This window comes from Asparagus officinalis, chromosome 7, assembly GCF_001876935.1.
Source record: "Asparagus officinalis chromosome 7, Aspof.V1, whole genome shotgun sequence".
NCBI lineage: Eukaryota > Viridiplantae > Streptophyta > Magnoliopsida > Asparagales > Asparagaceae > Asparagus > Asparagus officinalis.
Window position 1 is genome coordinate 120,708,901 of NC_033800.1, and position 24,478 is coordinate 120,733,378.

The window sequence follows — 24,478 nt, forward strand, 5'->3', positions numbered from 1 at the left end:
TGTCCGAGGGGAATTACAAATGGCTGAAAGTCGTTAACAACCGTCGTCTTTTCCTTCCTAATTTGGAGCGGATGTGGCCGGTCTCTTATTATCAGTGCGCTTCTATCCCGCGGTCGATGAATTGGGAACTTGTTCAGGACCAAGGCGGTGTTGCTACGAGGCACATCACTCATCGGGGTACTCATCCCGCTGGTTTCAATAATTTTATGGCTTTAAAGCCAGGTTTATTCCAAAAAGATCATCCTGTCGGAGAGTCTGCTAAGTTGGCGGAGGTGTTCATTAGACAATTTATCTCTGTCAAAGGAGAATTCCCTGCTCAGGATTTTAGGGTTCCTACATGGGTTCACTCCAGTGACACGGACTGGTGGGCTCGGATGATAAATTTTGTCTTGGAGGAGCTGGAAGAACCTTTGAGGATTTCGGAATTAAAGGTTCCAATAATGGCTACCCGATACGGAATCTCTCCAAATTACAGCGGACTCTTTGCTATGCTGGAATTCTACAATCCCCACACCGGCACTTTTTCACCCCAGTTGGTGAATTAGGTTTCGCTCTTCATGAGATGTTTGAGATTTCTGGATTGTCCTTCGGAGAATTGCCTTATGAGGAGTTTGTTCCCGGAAATAGGGAGTTGGAGATCTTGAAAAATGGTGCTCCCGAAATCTACAACACTTACTGGGAATTGATGTGACATTTCCAGATATGTGCTCAAACTACTGGGAAGAGAGCAGGCGGTGTAAAACAGGGACAGTAGGCAGAGTATCTTTTCCACAATCTGTGGGACAAAGAAGCTAAGGTGACTCGCTTAGCGGCCAGTACCCTCGAGGAGATCACGGAACGTATCAATGACACAACCTCTCATTATACTTGCGAGGTAGAGGAGGATGTCTTCCCGGTGTTTACCACGTTCGAAAGCTTCCACTATCAGGCAGAAGTCCCTATCTCTGATATGGCTTTGTTCGCTGGTTTTCTGACTCTTTGGTTGAAGCGTTGTGTGGTACCCACAAGACCGGTGGACGCTATTACAGTAGAGGTCTTGTACCCTATTGTTCTATTGGCTTATGGACGACCCTTGAATCTTCTTTCAGCCATGGTGTGTTGCTTACAAAGTGGCTTATGGGAACTATCTTCCGAGTTTATTGCTGTCAAGAAATTGGACTCCGACGGGAAGACTATCATTCAGACCCCAACCCCTCGGGTGCCGATGCCGTATATTTATTTGGTATCTTAGTTCGTGTTGCACTGCCCTTAGATAATGATGACTCCTGAATCAAGTGGCACTTCAACTCCTCTTGTTCAGCAATTAGAAACCTCTGAATGGGCCGGTTGGTATCAAGTTAAATTTTGTGAAATATTGAGACGGGATTATAATTACGAGATTGCTTGCAAGTTTCCCGCTTTCGAGGGCGGCACGTATGGAGAACTTCATCAAGACACTTCGGGACCGAATTCTTTCACCATGCTTAGCAGGGGTGCCTTTTGGTGGCTCATAAACATTCGTCCGGGCTATCTTATTTTTCGACAATGGCGGAAATGCTTTATTGAACCATATCAGCCTTATCGCTTTTCTCGGCAATTTGGCTATGATCAGATTTACGTCGGGAATCCAAACCCTGCTCTTGCGTTCACGGGTAATGTGTATGAAGGAGCAAGGGCTTGGTATTACTCGGTAGCAGGATGTACAGGAGCGAAATTCCGACTGCCGCACAAGATGCCCAACATTCGTACTTCTTTGAGCTTTTGCACGTGGTACCAAGCTTCCTCTCAAATTTCAGCTTACAACATGAATACCTCTTGCTTGGAAGCCATCCGCAAATGGTACGCCTCAAAGAAGAGTGCCAAAAGGTTCCGCGCCCGTGGTGCTAGCGAATATTTATCATATGAGAAGTCGATTCCCGAGGATGAACGACAACAATCACCAGAGCAAGTTCAGGAAGAGGTCAGGATACCGGATACTCGTGAGGTAGAACCTTCAAGAGTTCAGACTCGGAGTAAGAGTGTCACTGGAAAACGGGCGTTGGGGCCGGTTGAAGAAGCCAAGTATGACAAAAGAGCTCATCGGAAGTTAACGCTCGAACCCCCTGCTTCCAAACTTATGTCGGATGCTTAGAAAGCATGGCGTACCGAAGAGGAAGAACAAGAATCGACTGCTATGGAACTCTCGCCTCAGCCTGGTCTCCCCACAGTTGGTCCTGCTTTAGGAGGCCAGGATTCTTCTGCTCATTCATTGCATGAAGAAGAGCGTGGAGATGAATCTTTTGCAGGGGGTGCGGAGTTTGTCCCCGAAGACACGCTTCATGATACTGCCTCCACTGCTTCTCATGTTGCAGAAGATATACCTCCTGTCCAAGAACCTACTGTGACTACCCAGCAAGACCCAGTAGCGGACAAGTCTCCTTCTGCTTCTATGTTACTACCACCTGCAGGAAGTACGGAGTTAAGCCCTACGACTGGGGTCATGTCAAAACCTACTATTGCCGAGGATCCACCAGCATTTTCTTCCGTAGGCGAAGATGAGCCCATGGACCATAGCGATGGCGATGATAATATGGATGATGATGGTGACCAAAGTGGGGGTAATGAAAATGATGACAACTTAGGTGATGACAGCATGATCCCGATGACTGGGATATTCCACCACCGTCTTCTGCCGACAAAGCGTCAGCCTACATTCCTTTACCTCTCACTGGTAAGTATCGTTTGTTTCTACTCGACTAATCATACAGATCCTATGATACATGAGGCGAGTACTGTCACCCCTCCTCCGACACAACAGCTTACGCCACCATCAGCTCAGGTGTCAGAGCCACCTCGCTTGGAGACCTCAACGACGGCTCTTCCACCGACGACCTTATTGATAATTTCTCTAGCCTCTACGGAAGTGGTAGATGTGCCAAGGTCATCTGAAATGGGGGAGTTGATGGCTCTGCAATCGAGTCCCTCTCAGCTGGACATCAGCATTCCTTCACAAGCCATCACGCCGAACTCACCTGCTGGTCTTTTACTTGGCTCTGTGTCTTCAGAAGTTTCTGTGCCGTCTCCCATAGCTGTTTCGAGTCCCACGGACATGCCAGATTTTCTTAAGATTTCTCTTGACTATTTAGAGAATCTCACCAAGAAAGTGATTGAGGTTATATTGGCCGGCCGAGATACTTTTGAAGCTTTCAAGCCTATGCTCACGAATAGTTTAAACAACCTCAGGTTCGTGGGTGATGCCAATACTGTTCAGCGTTGCTCAGAGGCCATTTCGCGCCTAGAGGCACAACTAAGGTTCTTGGAGGCTTTAGGTCGTGCTGATATCCAGGCGCAGATTGCATCCACATTTGAGGATATTCGGGCCGAAGAAATTAATAAGTATGAAGCCGCTCGACATCATATAGCAGAGAAAGAGATCTAAGTGGAACATCTGCAACAACTGCATGCTCAAAAACAAGCTGAGCTAGCACTCTCCAACACTTCTTTAGAGAATTTACGAGAGAAGATCATCACCGCTGAAGCAGAGTTGGCTAGGATGAAGGCTCAGTTCAAACAAGAAGAAGCCATCGTCACTGAGCTCAACGTCAAAAATGCTACCTCTCTGGTAAATTACCGCACAAAAGCTAGTGCCCTGGAGGGGGCTAAGAAGGAGGTGGAGGCGATACTGTCTAGCGAGGACGAGCTTCGGAAACGGGCCGAGATGCTGGTTCGGGCCGACCATGAAGAAAAACTTTCTGACATTAAGTCTCAGTTAGCCTCATTTAGTTTGATGAATTGATGAACTTGCTTTTGTATTGTTCTTTTGGTAGGAGCAACGCTCATCTTAGGTCACCTTGTTTTCCTTTGAATAAAGGTAATGCTGCCTTTTGGCTTTTCATTGTTTCTTTTTCATATCATGTTCTGACATGGAACGATGAAATACCAGTTTGATATTGCAACAACAACTATTTATTCCTCTTGTATTATGCTTTTGCCTTAAATACTGGAATAATCCTGTAAGTGCCAGGAATGTAATATTAGCATGGCACACTTTGTGGTCTTGTCGCTCTATTGTTAATAGTCGACAAGTGGAAGGTGTCGCGATTAGTGCAACTTTAAAGACCTATCGCTCTATTGATGAGAGTCGATAAGTTAGAAGTGTTGCGATCGGAGCAACTTTGGGGACCTATCGCTCTATTGACGAGAGTCGATAAGGTAGAAATGTTGCGATCGGAGCAACTTTGAGGACCTATCGCTCTATTGACGGAGAGTCGATAAGGTAGAAGTGTTGCGATCGGAGCAACTTTGAGGACCTATCGCTCTATTGACGAGAGTCGATAAGGTAGAAGTGTTGTGATCGGAGCAACTTTGAGGACCTATCGCTCTATTGACGAGAGTCGATAAGGTAAAAGTGTTGCGATCGGAGCAACTCTGAGGACCTATCGCTCTATTGACGAGAGTCGATAAGGTAGAAATGTTGCGATCGGAGCAACTTTGAGGACCTATCGCTCTATTGACGAGAGTCGATAAGGTAGAAGTGTTGCGATCGGAGCAACTCTGAGGACGATAGAGTTCTATTTCTGTGGGAATAGAACTCATCATGGGTTTAATGTTGGGATTGGAAAGACTTTGTCCACTATTTTGTTTAAATTCTGCAGAAATTTTAAACTCAAGCAGTATATTTTCCAAAAATCAGATTCTAGAAACAGGGGTACCCCCTGCGTTCATGCTCCTGAGTGGAGCTGCGTATTTTTGGGAAGAACGCATTTCCAGATTGTTGCGTTTAGTCTGGCTTTACGGACACAGGGCTTTGTTCCGCGTCTAATCAGAAGTCCAAGCGACTGAAATGATGACGAAGAGACCCCACCCGTCGGGAGTCTTGGAACTCTATATCATTAATTATTTATAAACAGGCTTTGATTAGTCATGTCAACAGCCTTAACGTTTAAACTTCATTCTTGAACTCCCAAACGAGTTTCTTCTCGTTAGTTCTATCTCATCTTCTGGCCATGGCTTCCGAGAAGTCTCGCTCGAACGGAGGCAAGAAGAGGGCGCGCCCTACACCGTCGTCAGAGGATGTTTTCGGGTCCTCTTCCGGACCGACGTTAACGCCTCCAATGCCTGGTCCTCGAGGTAAGTCTCGCTGCCTTCTTCGTTTCAGGCATTCTTTGATGCATTCTGATCAATGATGATGAAAATGGTTCGTCTTTTCAATCTTTGAATGTGAAAAGAACTTGCATATCTTGAAAACTGTTTGTCTTCTTGATTTTGGATGATTAAAGAATTTCCTATTGTGAAAAGAACTTGCATATCTTGAAAACTGTTTGTCTTCTTGATTTTGGATGATTAAAGAATTTCCTATGCCCCTTATTGTAACAAAGAGTCTGATTTTGGATGATTAAAGAATTTCCTATGCCCCTTATTGTAACAAAGAGTCGAACCCTTAATGTTAAACTCACGGAGAAGTTCCTGTGTTCATTGACGAAAACCATTCGTCTTAGATGCAAAATTCCTGCGTTCTTTGATCTTGCACGTAGCAGGGAATTTCTGTGTTTATTGATGAGATGAAGGGTTGAGCCCTTAATCTTAGACGCAGGAAGAAGTCTTGCGTTCGTAGTGATCCAACGCGGGTCTAGTTTCACTGCGTTCAGGTTGATCTTGACGCATGCCTAGACTGCTGCGTTTGCATTCGTATATGCTATTGACTTTGCTTTTTATTTGGTTGCAAGGTGGGGCTTCTGCTGCTGACCCTATTGTCGTATCTGACGATGAAGGAGAAGGATTGTTTTAAGAAGAAGCTCCTCTTATTCCACCCATCTCCGTGATCTTCCCACACGAGGACTTCGAGCGGGTGACTGATGAGACCGTTCGTCTGTCGCCCAATTGTGTTCTTTTCCTCTCTAGGCGTTTAGAAAATCTGGTAAGGCACGCTTTCTCCATTGTGATGCACAGGTGGGGCTCTTTCCTTGAGTTTCGAGCGCCTATCGTGGAAGGGTTGAAGGTTCTTGCGGAAGTCAACCCCCTCTACGCTAAACGTTTTGATGAGCAGATATATCGATACTCGGGGGCCGCTCGTTATCTCGAGGAGTTGCAGCACATAGACTTAGAGTCTAAAATCCAATATGCCATCGGCGACACTATGCTAAAGGAGGGAATTGCTGCTAGGGTGCGAGTTTTGGATATTTCGGAGAAGAAGGCTCGTATCTGGAGCTTGCAGAAGCAACGTCGCCAAGCCAGGGCTAGACTGAATGCAGGGGAGATAACTCAGGAAGAGTTCAGCCTTGAAGATGCCACTCTCACATCAGAAGCTCAGGCTGAGAAGGAGGCTGTCCAAGAGCTACAACAGGAGGCCTCTGCTGCTGCTGCGGTTCCTGATGCTGAGCTTCATAAGAGAGTTAGAGAAGAGGTGCTGGCTAAGCACGAAAAATCCATCTCGAATACAGAAGCTCATCTTATGAGTTTCTCTTTACTTTAAACCCCATCAACTCTTTTTATTTTGATGTTGTAATAACTCTATGTTATTTCTTCGAACACTTATTATCTGCATGAAATGAACTGCTGCTGTTTTTCTTGCATTTTCTATGTTTGTCTGGAATGCTGTAGTCTCGTTGCGATGTTGGAACCTCTGAAAATTATTCCCTTGTGTTTGAATGATTTGAACGCAAGCTTATTGAGGATGTACGGTCTTATCTTTGCGTCCAAACAGGTTTGAACGCAACTCTGATATTCGAGTTGTAGTTGCAAGACTCGCGTTTAGAGAAATCTGATGCCTTCCAACTTGTTGAGGATCCCCTTTGCTGTTGTTAGGGTAAACTCCAGAAGTTGTTAGTTGAAATTCTGCACTTGAACGCACTCAACGTGGATCTGCCCCTTTATAGGAACCAGGAACGCAAGGCTTCAGCTTGCGTTCAAGAGACTTGAAACGTAGTTATAGAACTTGCGTTTGGGGAAGCTAGATACATCTTAAGTTGCTAAGACTTTTTCATTGAATCAATCCAACAACTTAGGAAATTTTCTTTATTATAATACTTCTCGACAACTTAAATCGTCAGAGGTGTAGTGTTAACTTGACGACATACAAAGTAGGAGAATTATCTATTCATACAAACATTTGATGAGCAACCCTCAGCTAAGCTCAAGAGACTTGCAAATTATGGGTAATATTTCTTAAGAAATTTCCCGTTAATTGGCATCATAAGTCTGTCGCCTTTCTTGTTGATGAGACGGCAAGCTCCGTTGGAATAGACTGTTTCAACGACAAAATGCCCTTCCCATTTGGGATTAAACTTCCCTTTGGTTTTATGAGTCATCACCATAGGTCGTCGATTAGCCAGAACCAAATCGCCTTTCTTGAAAATCCGTTCCTTAACCTTTTTGTTGTAGGCTTTAGAAATACGGGCTTGATATAGTTCGATCTGTTGCTGAGCTTGAAGTCTCTTGTCGTCTAAAGCTTCGAGTTCTTGCAAGCGTCGTTGGTGCTTCTCTTCCTCCGTTAGTCCGGCTGTAATGGCGATTCTTAAGGAAGGGATTTGAATTTCTAATGGCAATACGGCCTCACAGCCATATACTAAAGAAAACGGCGTAGCTCTTGTAGGGGTCCTCACTGTTGTACGGTAGGCCCACAAACATTCACCAAGTCTTTCGTCCCAATCTCGTCGGCTCTTAGAGACAAACTTTTTGAGGAGCTTCACAATGGTTTTGTTAAAAGCTTCTGCAAGACCATTCGCTGGCGGATAATATGCCGTGGATGCAACACTTTGGATGAGAAATTTATCACAGAACCTCTGAAATCCAAAGCTAACAAATTGTGTCCTGTTGTCGTGAACTATCCGTCTCGGGACTCCAAAACGGTAGATGACGTGATGCTTGATGAACCTGATCACATTCGAAGTCTTGACTTCTTTCAACGGGATTGCTTCCGCCTATTTGGAGAAATAATCGGTCACGGCCAGAATGAATCGGTGTCCTTTAGAAGTTGGAGGAGAAATCGGTCCTACTATATCCATCCCCCACATTTCAAATGGCCAAGTTGCTGATGTGGGGTGTAAGTTTCCTGGCGCTTGGTGGATGAAGTCCCCATGAATCTGGCACGCATGACAGTGTCTAGTGTAGTCGACTGCATCTGAAAACATCTTTGGCCAATAATAGCCGATTCGTCGAAGACGATCTCCTAATTTAGCTCCGGGCTGATGAGCCCCGCATATTCCGTCGTGAGCTTCTTTGAGGGCCTCTTTCGCTTCTTTCCGGGAAAGACATCGAAGCAAAACTCCGTCATGTGATTTACGGTATAGGGTTTGAGAAACCGCATCATAATAGAACTGGAGGGCCTTTCGTTTGATAGTGGCCGCTTCCTTAGGGTCATCAGGCAATATTCCGTATATGGCATAGTCGATATACGGGAATCGCCAATCTCTAACTTCAAATTCCATCGAGGTTGTACAGACTTCCCCCGTCGGTGTCTTATCGGAGCTTTCCTCCATAAGAATCTTGAAACAGTATAACTCGCGTCCTGTAACCGAGATTGTAGTTTCAGCCCCTGGAGGTAGCGCTAATGAAGTTGCCAGCGAGGCTAAAGCGTCTGCATAAGCATTCTGAGCTCGCGGAATGTATTCAATAAAGAAACCTTCAAACTTCTCAGCTTGCTTTAGCACTGCGATATGATACGGGATGAGATCCTCATGCCGCACTTCGTATTCCCCTCGGACTTGATTAACAATGAGCTGAGAGTCACCATAGGCCTCGAGGTGCTGAACATTAAGTTCTTCGGCAAAGTAATACGGGATCAGATCCTCGTGACGTACTTCGTATTCCCCTCGGACTTGATTAACGATGAGCTGAGAGTCACCATAGGCCTCGAGGTGCGGAACATTAAGTTCTTCGGCAAATTGCATTCCTAATAGCAGAGCATTATACTCGGCTACGTTGTTGGTGCAGGGTTCGATTAGGGAAAACCCCCTTGGGATCACGTGACTATTCAGAGAAACGAGTACGACTCCCACTCTTGCGGTGATTGCTCCGTGAGGGTTTGCTCTAGATGCCCCGTCGAAGAATAACTTCCACACCTGCGTAGTTTCTTGAGTAACGCAAGTTTCAGCGACTTCGTCAGGCAACTCTTCATACAACTTAGATGTTCCTGGCACCGGGTGATCAGCTAAGAAATCTGCCAATGCTTGACCCTTGACTGCCTTTTGGGGCATAAACTGCATATCATATTGTGACAAGAGAATGACCCACTTTGCGAGCCGGCAATTTAGAGATGATGGTTTCGTCATCAAAACCCTCAAGGGATTCACCTTAGAGATGACGTGAATTGTCTGTCCCACTAGGTAGTGTCGCATCTTTTGAACCGCGAATACCAAAGCGAGACATTCTTTTTCAACTGGATTGTATCGGTGTTCGGCTCCCATCATAGTCCTGCTTAGGTAATAAATGGCTTGCTCTTGTCCCTGATCATTATTTTGGGCCAACAAAGCTCCGAGAGAATGTTCCATGGCTCTCACGTACAACAGGAACGGTTTTCCTGATATTGGGGCTATAAGAACCGGCGGTTGAGTAAGATACTCCTTAATCTCCTCAAATGCTTTTTGGCATTCTTCATCCCAAACAAAGGATACTCCTTTCTTTATAAGCTTAGAGAAAGGTTGGCAACGCCCTGAAAGATTCGATATAAATCTTCGGATGTAGGCCAGTCTACCTTGTAAACCTCTGAGCTCTTTGAGATTCTTCGGAGGTGGCATGTCTTGGATGGCACGCACTTTCTCTGGATCAAGGGAGATCCCCTTGGAAGTAACGATAAATCCTAGGAATTTTCCGCTTGAAACTCTGAGAAACGATTTCGTCGGATTCATCTTCAGCTGATGTGCTCGCATGATCTCGAACATTGTCTTCAGATCTGTAAGATGATCATCTTTACATTGGCTCTTTACTGCTATATCATCGACATAGCACTTGATCTTCTTTTGAAGGTGTTCGTGAAAGATCGTGTTCATTGCACGTTGATACATTGCACCTGCGTTTTTCAGGCCGAAGGGCATCACTGTGTAGCAATATACCCCCAGTGGTGTTCTAAAAGCAGTGTGTTTCTCGTCGTCCGGGTGCATCTTGATCTGATTGTACCCGGAGAATCCGTCCATGAAAGACATCCTTTCATATCCGCAGGTGTTGTCAATCATAACATCCGTGATAGGAAGCGGGAATTCGTCTTTCGGACAAGCGGCATTGAGATCGCGGAAGTCGATGCATATCCGGACCTTACCGTTCTTTTTGGGAACTGGAACAATGTTGGCTACCCAGTCTGGGTGTTGTTCTTCCCTAACAAAACCTGAGTTTATAAGCTTTCTAACTTCTGACTCAATTGATTCCATGATCTCTGGATGAAACCTGCGTTGTTGCTGTTTAACGGGTTTTGCATCCGGATCGATGTTGAGACAGTGCATGGCAACCTTCGGGTCAAGACCCGGCATATCTTCATAGTTCCAAGCGAAGACATCTATATATTCTCGGATGAGAGATATAAGGTCTTCTTTTTCGGATGATGATAAGTCTTCGGCTATAAAGATGGGCTTAGGATCATGTTCATCTCCCATGTTGACCTGGATCACTTTATCTTCAGTGGGTGGTTCGCGCTGTTCAAAGCACATATCCCACAAGATGTTGAGGCGTTTAATCCAAGGGTCATCGGTTGATTCGATTAATCCTTCATCACCCCCTGCGTCCTCATCCGAATGACTGGTCGAAACTATGTTTACAGTTAGACTTCTAAAGAAAGGCCCGACACTGACGTCGGATTCCTAAGAAGATGTCCCAGATGAATGGTCCTGACGCAAATAATTACTGATTTCATTTTCTGAGGTTGACGGGGTTGTGAGATAACCCACGCCTCTTCCAGTTTTTTGGTAATAGTCCGGAGGTTTTCCTTCGGGGGTGAGAGACATCCGAATTGGTGTCTGCCTTCCTCTCCCGAAGTTTAAACCCTGTTTTTCATTAAAGCTATACCCCATTCGTTTCATTAAGTGTATAGAATTGGGTTCATAATAATGAAATTAAGGAACTCCATCATCTTCTTCCGAGCTTCCCCGTCGGAGTGGTGTGGGTTTGACTTTACCGAGAAGGATTGGCTTTTGCCCTTTCTTTTTGGACGGGACTTCAAAGAAAGCCTTTTGTGCGTCTTCCACTTCTTCATCGGAAGCGAAGGATGACTTAATTGGCAGTGTAAGACACGCCTCTGCACACAATGTGTGCCATGAGTGGGTACCTGCATCATGATCATTCACTATTTGTCCAACTTTAAAAGATTCACCAGACAAATACGCCAAAATAAAATCTTCATTAATGCACCACTCGCCCTCACTCGGTACATTATTATTGTTCTTGACTGAACCAATTACATCAAAGTTCAACTCCCATGGAAAATTCCCTTCCGGATCCGGTTCGACATCTGCCTTATTACCGCTGTCAATATCTTCTTCCTCTTGCGATTCTGAGTAGAAGACTAAATCGGTATGGAAATTTTCCACTCCTCTGAAGGGGTATTTCTCCGCAGTCAGGGTTCGAACTTCGTATTCATCATTGACATACTTCATAACTTGATGTAGGGTGGATGGGACAATGCGATTTGCATGAGTCCATGGTCGTCCTAATAACAGATTATAGGACGTGTCCGCATCTATGATATAACAAGTCACCTCGGATCTGAGATCTCCGATCTGACATCTGAGTTTGATCTTTCCCATGGGCCGAGTGCTGTTAGCATTGAACCCGAAGATAGTAGTTTGGGTAGCGTGCAACCGATGCATGGGAATCCCTAAAACTTGCATAACTCTGTATGGCATGATACTAAGTGCCGAGCCTGGGTCAACCTGAACACGGCTGATTTCTGACGACCCAATGTATCCTGTGTAGTACAAGGGTCTATCATGTTTATGTTTCACTTGCATATCTTCCGGAGTGAATGATATGCAGGGCAGGCTTCTGACTGCTTGTAAACACCGCAGACAGGATTGATCTTCAGATGCTTCAGGAATTGGAGTAACTTGAGTGATGAAGCTCTCCGTGTTCTTCAAAGCTTCAATCGGAGCTTCTCTGGTGGTTTTGGACAACTTCAAGAGCTCATATAAGGTGATCCTGGCTGGTATGTTGGCCAACTGTGCCATCGCATTAAATTGGTAAGGGGCACTCACTTCGCCAAGATCTTGGTGAAGATTCTTGTTGAACCGGAGCTCTTTTTGTTTCCCTTTATCAACCGGCTTCTTTGGCACAGAACCCCCAGCGTCTTGGGGCTGTTCTTCAGCTTCTTGAGTGTTCTGGTCATAATTCCTCAAATAAGCTTTCCCTGACCGGGTACCGGGGTTGCCTTCTGGGTATGCCGCTAGGACGATCATCTCTTCTTCTGAGTCAGTAGGAGGTTTGAGATGGTCATTATTCTCATTAACAGAGGGGCTAATCATGTTGGATGACTTAGCCTTGCTTCTTTTCTGCTTGAATGCAGTGTTCGTCCATTGCTGATCTTCAATTAGGTCCGAATGGACCCACATGATCTCTCCTTTTGGGGTAGTGAGGGGTACCAACCCCCTGCCCTTCTGATGTAAGTCGGTGTTTTTCAGGTGCATCTCCCCTTTACGGACTGGGATGACACCGTCTGCAGCAGCTACAGGAGGAAAATCACCGAATTGGACCGCAATCAAGTTAGTAGATACAGTCTTCTGCTCCGGCTTCAGAGTAAGTACATTAGCATTCACCAAATTTTGCAAGATGTCCTTGAACACATAGCATTTTCTGGTAGGATGTCCCAAGAACCTGTGATAGCGACAGTAATTGGGGTCATCTACCTTCCCTGCTTCATCTGGTTTTCTGATTTCAGGGAGCTGCAATTTATTGTTCTTCCGAAGTAGTTGGAACAGAGTGTCCACATGCTCTTCTTTGAACGAATACTGCTTGGGCGCTCTTTGCTGATTGGGTGTCTTGCCTTGCTTAGTAGGCGGTGGTACTTGCGTGTAGTTAGCTGCTAAAGTCTCTTTTCCCTTAGACCGCTGAGCGTTGTTCTGACTGCGTTGCTGCTGCGGCTTGGGTTGTAGCTCTTCTTCAGCTTTGACCCGAGCGACAATCTCTTCAGCTTGCTCCCCTTGTGAAACTAACTGTCTCCAGGAGCGACATTCTGCTACTCCCATCTGAGCGAGGAGCTGAGTCTGCAGGTTGTGCCTGCAAGTTTCAACTAGAGTTGATTGAGTCATACCTGATGGGCATCGCAATGCCATACTGCGGAATCTTTCGACATAAGTTTTGATGGATTCTCCCTTCTTTTGCTTAGTGGCGAGAAGGGTCGGGACCGAGACTTCTGTGTCGTCTTCAAAGAAAAGCCTTTCCAGATCTACCCATTTCTGGATTGATCCAGCAGGCAGTTTCATAAACCATTCAAAGGCCACTCCTTTAAGGGTACCTATGAACAAGCGCGTCAGGATGGCATCATTGGCTACCACATCTCCGGTCTGTGACTTGAAGTAGTAGATATGCTGATTTGGTGATCCTGTACCGTCAAAAGGTTGTAGCGTTGGAGCCTTAAATTTTGGCGGATAGGGAGCTGTATCCCATTCTGCAGGGTAAGGCCGTATCACTCCTTCCTCGCGAAGCTCGCTTCTGTTGGCCATTGCGTTAAGGCGGGTTTCCAGCTCATCTACTTTGGTTGACTGAGGATATAACTCTTTTTCTATCTCCTTCTCATTGTCAGAAGAAGAATCCAAATTGTGAGTCTCACGATCTGAATGTTCGTGTGCTTTTTGCTTTCCCTTTGACGTTGTCCTCCGGGAAGACTCGGGTTTTTGGCCTTTTTCTGCCAGAAACTGGTCCAACATGTCTTTCAATTGGAGAAGTGTCTCCTGTTGCGCCTGGAGCATGACATGATGTTCGTCCACTCTTTTGGCTATGTCCTCGGGGTTTCCCGTCATATAAACAGAAACCTTCTGTGCTCCGACAGAGCTTGAAGATTGAGATTCAGCTATTGCCGAATGTTCATCACTTGTCGTAATCCCTTTGGCCAACTTTCGATAATCTACTGAGCGAATAGCTCCGGTCCGTGACCGGGTATGTCGATATACCCCTTCGAACTCATCGCAAATTTCTCGAACAGTCGGAGAATGGCTTCTTTCTGATTCATCAGAACTAGGACACGGGGCCTTTCCTCTGCTGGTCATGTTGATGGTGACCTGAGGGTATTCGGCTTCAGAAACTTTCTTCTTTTGATGTCGTCGTTTGGTAGGTCTTGCGACGTCAGACAGTCTGTCGAATATAGACCTGTGAGGCTCAGGCATACAACAGTGACATTCGGAAAGGACTGTTGAAATAAGCTGCTCACAATGACATGAATGAGCCGCTCGCTGCATTGGCTGTTTTCTGGAGAGTAACTCTCGCAAATCAGAGACTTGAGGATAATTCTTCGTCGGGGATGAGACCCCCTGTCCTTGAGTAGGCAAAACTGGTTCTTGTTGGACGTGAATTTTAAACCCACACTGATTCCCTTGAACTTGGCGGACCACATCGCATTCGAGAGTCGAAGTGCAAGGGTCTCGTTGTGATCTATAAACACCAGGCCTTGGCCTGCGTTTAGTTGATGAAACAGACCCCTCAGGGTCTTGTTTTGTTTGGACGCACTCGTGAGGTGCCTGTTTTCCCTTAACAGGGTTGTGTTTTGATTGGACAACGCACCACTGAGGGTTGCGTTTAAGTTGAATCACCCGAGGTTTATAATTAGATTCATTACCTCGAAGTGTGCATTCTGGAGTATGAACGCAATGCTTGGGCAGGGCTTTGGAAATACAATCCTTGCGTTGGGCCAGGGATTGATTTTCTCGGAGATGTGCTCGTCGGATGGATCTTCTTCGTCTTCGAGCGGTGTTTTTCTTGACTTGTTTCAGAACCTTAGCAGCAACGTCATCGGCATTGATTGTGCCTTTCTCTGTCATAGGCCTCTTACAACCAAGTACACGCCGTGTTAAAATGGGCGTTGGATCTTCAGCTTGCAGGGCGAGTTTGAGGTTTTGGCCAAAGGAGAGGGCTTTCTTTGGCGTCTCGACAGCAGTTAAGACCTCTTTAGAGCTCTTACGGGCATCTCGCCTAGCCTTAGGGCTAAGCGATCCAGAGGAGAGGGCCTCCTCGTACTTGGCTTGGTCAAACTCCATGACAAGAGTTTTGACGGTTGTTCTAGTGAGGTGAACGTCGGATTGCGCCACCACTTCCTCGTCAGAGAAGCTAGTCCCCAGCGGAGTCGCCATCTTTTGTTTGTGGAAAATTTTGCAATAAGAAAATGAAGGAAAGAACTGTATTTGATTTTATTCTCTCTAACTGCTTAGAAAAAGAATGATTACAACTCTCCAAGCTCTCGATTACAATTGGATTCCGATTACAAAAAAGAAGAGAATGATCTGGATTCTCTCCTTTGTTTAAAAAATAAAATTATAAAAAAAAAAAAAAATTTAAATAAAAAGAAAAAAAAATAAAAAAAATAAAAAAAAATAAATAAAAATAATAAAAATAATAAATAAAAATTAAAAAAATAAATAATAGATAAAAAATTAAAAATTCTGCGGGTTCTTCACGGTGGCGGTGAGATGCTCGCCTCGAATGCTTGGTCGAGTTTGCTTCTCGTTGACGGATCCGAATATTTATGGCTCACTGGAAGCAACTATCTTGTCTGGTTGGTTAACTCTTGACGAGTTTTGGATTTCAGAACAAACAACAAACTCTAATGATGATAGAGTTGTTTGAACCGAAAATAATTCGGTTAATGGGCCAAGTAGCGACAGTTTGGAGCTCCTCCGCTTGTTGATTCCTCAGACTGTGTAAGGAGTCATCTTTCCCTGATTCTGAAAGATCCGATCTCAAAAGTCCAACCCCGAACTCTGTTGAGTTTGCTGGTATTTATAGGGAGATTAGGGGTGTAACTGCCCCCATAATCCGCACCTAAATGATAGGTTTTGTTACCTCATTAATTGGTTGTAACAACCCATTAAAACCACTCCCCAGATCGTGGGTGATGAGCGGTTTTTTTTAAACTGCCTGGATCGCGTTTGAACAGGTCAGAACTTTGACATGCGTTCTGGCATAGATTCTGTGTTTGAACGCAGCATCTGGAGGTGCGTTCTGCAGTGATATTGAGTTGCGTTCTTCTATGTTTGAAGGTGCGTTTGGCAGCAGTATAGAACTGCGTTCGACGTCAGTTGGAGCTGCGTCTGGCAGCGGTTGAAGCTGCGTTCAGCTGCTGATCTGAGCTGCGTTCAGAGGCTGATTTGAGCTGTGTTCAGAGGCTGATTTGAGCTGCTTTCAGAGGCTGATTTGAGTTGCGTTCAGAGCTGATTTGAGTTGCGTTCAGAGCTGTGCTTGGCAGCGATTGGAGCTGCGTTTGAGCTTCTCTGTCTTTATATATGGATGACACCAATGGCCATTCGAGAAGGTCCTATTCAGGCCATTTGTGACAATTGAGGCATCTCAATAATCGCTCTATTTTATTGCACGGCTTTGCACTTCTCAGCATGTCGAATATTTGCCCACAGTTCTCTAGGTCTTCCTGCTAAAATCATTACACTACTCATCAGCATCTCTAATAGTTGCTAAATATAATATTAGTCATGTTGTTATCGCAGCCATCAAGATCAATCATCTCACATAAGAAGTTGCATTCGTGTTTGCAGTGGTTGAAGCTGCGTAGGTGATTGAATTGGTGTTGTGTCTGGACGATGGTACACGGGGAGGACTTCCACGTCTTGGTTTGGAGAGATCGCTGATTTGTAATCTCTTTCTGTCAGAGCGTTGCTAACGATCGTCGTTTTATAATCTTTGCTTTAGCTCTTTGATATGTAAAAATCTTCAAATAGTAGCCTTCTGGAAGTCGTCAGATTGTAACTTCCATCATCGGTGTTTGATGGGAAATCAGCTATCTATTATTATTTTTAGACAGCCTACAAAAACTTATTCCTAGACCTAAAGATTTTCATGTTATTGGAACAAAATGGGTTTTTAGAAATAAACTTGATGAATTTGGCATAGTGACTAGAAACAAAGCTTGTTTAGTTGTCCAAGGATACAACCAAGAGAAGGGCATTAATTATAATGAAACTTTTGTACATGTTGCAAGGTTGGAGTCAATTAGAATGTTTTTAGCCTTTGCTAGCTTTACAAATTTTAAATTATTTTAAATAAATGTTAAAAGTACTTTTTTGAATGAGTTTATTGAAGAAGAGGTGTATGTCGAGCAACCCCTAGGTTTTATTGATCAACTATTTCCTAATTACGTTTATCGGGTACAAAAAGCTTTGTATGAATTGAAACAAGCTCCTAGAGCTTGGTATGCTCACCTCTCAAGTTTTCTCATTGACAATGATTTTTCAAAATGAAAAATTGATAACACTCTATTTGTTAGAAAAAGGAAATTTAATTTTATTTTGGTTTAAATTTATGTTAATGATATTATCTTTGGTGCTACAAATGAATCATTGTGCAAGGAGTTTTTAAAGGTTATGCAAGAGTAATTTAAGATGAGCATGATAGGAGAGCTTACATTCTTTCTTGGTCTCTAAGTCAAACAAGCCAATGATGGGATTTTTGTGTCACAAAGCAAATACGCTAGAGAGTTGGTTAAAAAATTCGGCATGTCAAATTCCAAGCTCGCACCAACTCCTATGAGCACCTCCATCAAATTGGACGAGGATGAAAGTAGTGAGAAAGTAGATCAAAAGCTTTATTGAGGTATGATTAGTAGTTTACTTTATCTCACCACTAGTAAATCGGATATTATATTTAGTATTTATGTATGTGCACGTTTTCAAGCTTCTCCAAGAAAATCTCACTTAATTGTGGTTCAAAGAATTATTAAGTATATAAATGGTATTATTGAACTTGGTTTGTTTTATCCAAAGAATACAAATTTTTATCTTTATGGTTATTGTGATGCCGACTTTGCCGGATACAAAGTAGACCACAAGAGTACTAGTGGCACATGTCATTTCTGAGGCAATTCACTTATTTCTTGGTCTTCCAAGAAACAAAATTGTGTTGCCTTATCCACTACGGAAACGGAATACATTGCCGCCTGCTTATGTTGTGCACAATTATTATAGATGAAATAAAATTTAATTGACTTTGATTTATATTTTCATGATACAAAGATATTTTCTGATAATACTAGTACAATAAATATTTTAAAAAATTCTATTTTACATTCTAGAACCAAGTACTTAGATGTACGCCACCATTTCTTACGTGATCGTGTAGAGAGAAAGATATATCTCTTATTTATATTGATACTAAATTACAATTATCGGACATCTTTACCAAACCTCTTACTGAAGAAGATTTTTGTCGTATAAGAAATGAGTTATACATGTGTATCCTTTGATTGTTTGTTTTGATGATTTTTTCTTGATCTTGGTTTTTGGTTTAACATTTTCATATCTTAATATTTTATTATTCATACTCATTGTCATAACATGTTTGAATGCACAAAGATACTTAGAAGAGTGGTTGGGAGAGACCGGGGTTAATTCCAAAAGGAGTGGGTTGGTAGTAAAGCCCGAGGAGAGGTCGTAAATCCAAACACTTGAGGAATGTGACACGGGTAGGCCAACACTTAGAGAAGTATTTTTTGGGTTTTACAACATGTATATCATTTTTTATCCCATTTTCAAGTTGACAAAGGGGGAGAAATATCCTTTCCTTTGTGCACATAGATAGGAGGAGAAGAGTCTTATAGATAGGGGGAGCAACTATCTATAAGTAAAAGTTTCATTTTATTTTTGTTCCATTACAATGGTGGTTTGTCATCATCAAAAATGGGGAGATTATTAGGTCTCTTGTTTTGATGATGATTTACAAACTCCATTATAGGTACTAATTGATTATTGAGTGATATAATATAGGATATATTCTGTCAAGCAATTTAGTGGCACAATTGAAGGATAGATGGAACTTGCGCCGTAATGATGATATCCATGGAGGTGGAGGCAAGTTGATGGAGAAAAACTATTTAAAGAGAAACATATACAAGATGAGCTTCATCAACAAAATTAGCAAATATCGAGCCTCAAGAGTTGTATACATATGTGACCAATATTTGTATTTTTTATTTTCTCTCTAGATCATAATGTAGGTAAGAAACAAAGTAGATAACATTTGAAGCAATTGGGGTTCACACACATACACACTTTTAAAATCATGTTTTTGACCAATTTTGAAAAATGATAATTTTTTACCTTTGGAAAATGATTTTTTTTAAAATTCTTTTCTAACATGTTTATATTCATGTTTATAAATATTTCCCAAAATTTGACATTTTTTGGAATTTATTTGTTATTTTTAAAGGCACTTCAAAAATTAAAATTTTATTTTTAAACAGCTTTGTTCATGTTATTAGTTGACTGAAGAAAAGGTCTGAAAAGTACAAAAAGTTTCTGCTCAGTCGACTGATGAACCATCAGTTGACCGAAACAGCTCATCAGTCTACCGATGAAGGTTGAGCTGCCTATAACGGTCAACTCATCAGTCGACTGAACAGTACCATCAGTCGACTGATGACACTGTAATAACTAGTTTTGGTTTCAGCTAAATTTTCGAGATTTTGGATTTTGTTTGGAATTTGGGTATTGTTTTGGGTTCTTATATATACCTCTTTTCCCATTTCACTTCAAAAACTATGCAAACAAGAAAAATTCTTTGAGTTTGTGTTTATTGTGTGTTTTGAGCTTAAACTCTCATTCTTCTCAATTTTGGATTTACTCTTTCAATACCCAGAACCCTAAGCTTCATTTGCAATCTCTTAACCCTTGTCATAGGGGTGTTGTAAGAGAGATTTTTCCATCTTATTCTACAGTGTGGAGAGCTTGATCTCGAGGAGATCAAATTGTGTAGTTGTGAGATCTCGGGGGAGATCGTTGTAAAGAAGTTTCGGGTTTCAAACCGGGTGTGTTTAGTGGACCGAGCCTCGTGAACACATCGGCGTGCATTTTGGCTCACTACTCTCTCTCTCTCTCTCTCTCTCTCTCTCTCTCTTATTTATTGCCATAGTTTTAAATTTATGTCTTGTGTTGTATTGAATTTCATAAATTGCACATTTATTATTTAATTACCCTATTCAACCCCCCCCCCAGGGTAATTTCAGAAAAAAGTGGATATCTAATCAAATTGAGTATGAAATTATATTTGTAATTAGCGTACCACTATTGCCTTTTTATAATGGTTGGAGGGCAGATCAAGGAGAGGGAAATCCACGTTGTATCATCTGGTCAGTCTAGATGAGCTGTGAGTAAGCTTCATCCGACAAAATTGTCCACGTGTCCCTCCTCTGCTGGTTAAGGTAGTTAGAGTGGCCGGACAGAGCATAGAGAGAATAATCTTAATGATTGTAGTGGCATCCTCACATGAGTTAGTGGAATAGTTGGAATATGATGTAGCACACATAACGAACAAATTCATGGAAAAGTAGGAGCGTCATTAGCCAAATGTGGATTCAGATGCTTTATTGACTTGCATGAAAAGAAGTGATCATATCTCTTAATTCGGCAGGCGGATTCTGAATATTATATATGAAATCGCCTATCTCAAAGAGAATGAGTCAAATAGATTGACAAATTCCTAAATTTACATCAATATCACTTGTTTCTAGTAAAAATCCAAAAATTCAGTTTTTTACTTATTTTTAGTAATAAAGTTGGAGTTAATTTAGATCAGGAAATAAATTTAATTTCGATTCATGTTAGGCTAATTTGTTTCTTCTATTACAGGGAGTCTTTTTAGGGTATGATTTGATACTTTTCATTTCCTTGTAATTCTAATCCTAGTAGAAGTCTTATTTATTTTCTAATTAAGCAAAGCATTGTAAACCCCAGATGCATAACTTTTAACAATAAAATTCCTCTTATTTTATTTTCTTCGTGGATTTGAAGTTCTTCATGGATTTAAAGATTACATTTTTGTGGATTCAAAGAACAACTCTTGATGAGTTTCGTGTTTATTACTTCTGCACTTCGTTAAAATAACTCTATTTCATCCAAGGGGTAAACCTGCTCGTCTTGTCTTGTAAGGCAAGTCATTGATCTCAGCCTCGTTGATGCTAGGCAAGCTATTGGATGAGCTAGGTCGACCCGAGCAAGGAATGGATAGCCATGCTACCCGAGGTGATATCTGGTTGTCTTTCATAGTTAACCTTGAGTCACTTGGGAGTGTCAGATGTTTCTTAGAGGTCGGTTTTGTGGTATAACGATGATAAAGATAAAATATAGACTAGAATGCGTAACTATAAAATTTCATTGCATCTGAAAACAAATTTATCAATAAAAGACAAAAGATAATGGTTTAAATAAGCATACAGATTGAGTTTAAATTCATAAAGCGTATGAGGACTAAATTTTCTTTGCAATTCGAGAAAGTCATGCGTTCCGTTTACACCCTCATCTTTAACTCATGCAAACCCAAATTCATTTCATTAAACCCATTTAAACCTCAACTATGAGTTTCTAGACTCGTTTAAATTCGTTTCTAGATTCGGAGGGGAAGACAGTAAGAGAGGCTGCATAAGTAGTTCCCTAGCTGGTCCATTAAAAAACTGACCCACTTCTGAATTATCATACATAAGCAGTTCCCCTGGTCCAATTAACAACTAACCCTCTTTTGAATTATCAATCTAGACAAAATAAATAACAGATGGACTAATTTGGAATGACATAACTTTAGGGAGAAAATAGCAATTTTTATAATTTGAGGTACTAATTTGAAAATATTAAAATTTCAAGACACCAATATAACAAAAACCATAAAGAATGGCCTAATTGTATTGGGGTTCTCTGCACCCTTGGTTGCAGAGGACCCCTACAATTAGTTACGTGGACCAACAACAGGGCTTCATTTAGTTGGTCTCACTATTAAAAGATTTTTTCTATAAATTTTATAAAAAATTATCATCCCTAGGATCCCTAAATAACGAGAAGTTATTGGTAGAATTTGATCATTATCTATGATCAAGGATATGGATGATCCTACTAGGCTGAGCGTTGTTCGGTGCATACCAATTAAACTAACTGCATCGGCCGAATTTTGGAGGTTCAATTTGGTTTCGAAAAAAACTTTAATTTAGTATGGTTTTAAATTATTTGAAACTGGACTGACTACTCATAGATGTAAATTGCCTAAAAATCATTCTCTTTCCAAATGAATAGATAACTTGTACTAATATTTTTAGGTATCTCATTCGATAAAGGTTTGGTTTTAGTTTTTATAGCTGATTTGACAAATTTTCTCTTCAACATACGGTATGATGCGAGCGAAATGTTTAAAGGAGTAATAACCTTATCTCTTAGCTAAAAATTTCTAACTTGACATGTCTATGACCAAACCGAACAAACTGAACTGAACAAACTAATTTGACTTGACTCAGTTTGATTTTAAATCTTGTGCAGTGTAATTAGATTTGACAGAAAATAGTCTAAACCCATCGAATCTAAGGCCTCGTTTGGCAAAAGTTTAAGGACGAGAGATTAAGAAGAATGATTAACATAGTTAGCCCATTTGATAGCCCAAAAGATTAAATTATTAACCCGTTAAGTAAGATTTAGTTTAACCATTGTGATCATTTTTAGTGTTTAAGAATAATAAAGATCTTGGCTATTTTCTTTATAAATAGAGGGGTTATCTCTTAATCCTTGTGAACAGGATGAATAGTAAACCCTTCACTTTGAAGGGTTAACTCATTTTAACCTGTCGAGAAGGGTTATCTTAATCACTGTTGTGTATTTTTTGTTTTTGGTAAATTTTAAAGGACTACCCCCACTTTAAGGGGCCGTTTGGTTCTTGTTGGTAAAATTATGTATTTATGACACAACTTGAAAAGTTGTTGTCCACCTCAACAATTTCACTTTTTTACTTTTTATTGTTTGTTTTTTATTCCATTGGAATCATAAAACACTTGTTTGGTTTGCAAATTGAAACTTTAAAAAGTGGTTATTGTGTGGTCCCTACTCAAATGATCATATTACCATAGGTAAAGTTACCTCTCTAAAAAGATAAAAAAACCCAAAAATAAAAACAAACAAACAACAAATTGTTATGATCAATATATTCTATTAAGAAGTTCTTTAATCCAATAAATTAACAAACTATTGATTTTTAAAAATAAACATGTTGAACAAAAAAGGTTCAATGAGGGGGTCTATTTGCAAGTGGGCGATAGTACAAGATGTCTATCCACAATTAACCCTTTTTGAAAATTAAAGGAGAAAGTCCTATCTTCTTACAATTAACCCTAACTGCAATTACACCTCTGTTAGCAATTAGAATCTTCTCATCACGACAACTAGCAAGGATGTCACTAACATTTGACATCAAAGTATTTTTTTCACCGAAATGTTCAACAAAAGGTATTTTCTTCTATCCAAAATAACTCATCCCTAGCTTGAATCCTCGTCAATATCATCCCTAACATTCCTATTGTTGTCCAAGTGATACTTCAAGACATGGTCTTTCATCCAAGCCACTTGAGATTCCAATGGGTTCACTATGAATAGCCTAGCTTGCTTTTCATTATCATATAGATGATCGAGCGCATGATCCAATACATGTTGTGGGAATTCACGAAGAGAATATATGCTCTCGGACAATTTTACACTATAGTGTTGATTGCCCTCTTTAATTGCGCATGTAATTTCTCCCACTTTCTCAAGAAAACTTGTCATCTCCTCAGAATCCTCATTTCGTACAAGACGACGTTTGTTTGCACGTGATGATTTGTCAATTCTAACTTTAGTTTTTACATTTTTCGTCTTGTTAGCTTTCGCCTCCATGGATGATTCAACTTGAATAGGAGAGCTATCATTCTCAACGGGTAAGTCAAGATCAATTACCTCATTGGCTACTCCTTCAAAATTATCGTACGCATTCTTTTTAAACTCTCCAGTTACAAAATCATCTCCGATAATTAGCTTCAAGTCATCGTAGTGCTCCAAAGGCTTGTTCACGTAGTCCTTGAGTCTTGGATTTTTCTACAAAACATAGGACATATAAGAAATAGTGGCATCAATAGAACAGAAACCATGCCTAATTCCACTAACAAATATTATTGGCATCATATTGCATGCCACTTGGCTCCGTCACTAGCCCATACCTACTCTAAATAATAGGAGCCATGCAAGAAGAGTTGAAGTAATCATGAGGAACAAAATGCGTTCTTTTGAGGAGGAAAATGATTATGAATTACAAAGACAAACCCACTTTTGTACTTTGATAATTAGCCCAAAGAAATATAACGTTAAAGAAAAAGCCATCTCATTGTCAAATTAAAGGCAACTAAAAGTAAGCGCGACTGATTTACACATTGAAACCTTTGCTAATAATTAAATGATCACCCTATTAGGATTGATGTAGCATTTTAGCAAGTCTCAAAGAAAATTTGTCACCAGTGGCTACTACACTAATTCCTAAAGGGCTGGCATGCAATGAAGAATTTTTTACATGTGTGTATCTGTTGCTGCAGCAGATACACAAAACATGTGTA